The sequence below is a fragment of the Leptonychotes weddellii genome, chromosome X (assembly GCF_054177405.1).
Source record: "Leptonychotes weddellii isolate Sample4059 chromosome X, ASM5417740v2, whole genome shotgun sequence".
In the NCBI taxonomy this organism is placed as follows: Eukaryota; Metazoa; Chordata; class Mammalia; order Carnivora; family Phocidae; genus Leptonychotes; species Leptonychotes weddellii.
In genome coordinates, this window is record NC_138385.1 from 14,628,251 (window position 1) to 14,629,027 (window position 777).

Sequence of the window (777 nt, forward strand, 5' to 3'; positions counted from 1 at the left end):
CGGGGCAGAGCCTCTGCAGTGCAGCGCCAGCGCGGGCCGCGCCGTTGCTTAGCAACGGGCCGGCCGGATTTAAAGGGACCGGGGCCCCCGGGCCCCGCGCCGCGCGCCGGCCGCTGCCTGCCGCCAGTCGGAGCCCGCCCGGGCTCTGAGCATGCCCGGTGGGGCGGGCACAGCGGCGGCGGCGGCGGCCCGCCGGCGATGGGAGCTCAATCGGCCGAGGGCTGCGTCAGGGTGGGAAGGGGCGAGAAAGTGCGAGGCGGCCCCACCCACCGCGAGCTTATTACGGAGGGTCTGAGTGACTCACAAAGCCACCTGGACGCGGCGACTGTGCGGGGAGGAGGGCGTGGCACAGAGCTCATCCCTAGGCCTGCCGTTGAGTGGCCTGACTTTGAAGAGGGTTAGCTCGGCAAAGTCGCCTGGCTGTGCTTCAGGGTCCCTAACGGTGTGGGACCTGCACCCTGCCGCCCACCCCCACGCTCACCCCTGCCCCTCTGCACAATGGTCTGGCCGGAATTTCTGCCTCTGGCCGGGGTTCTAAGGGCCCCTGTGTCCGGAGAGCATTGTCCCCCATTGTGCCCCTGGGGGAGGCTGGGCTTGTGTCTCTGGTAGCCCAGGCCTCCTCATTTGTCACCGGGAAACAACATCCCCCAAACCACTGCTGCACCCATGTGTGTGTAAAATCTACTGGGGGCACTCAGTCCTACACCACTGCTCTCTTCTAGCTTCAAAGTTTGCTCCCAGCTTCCGGCATCTGGTTTGGGGGGATCAAGCCCATGT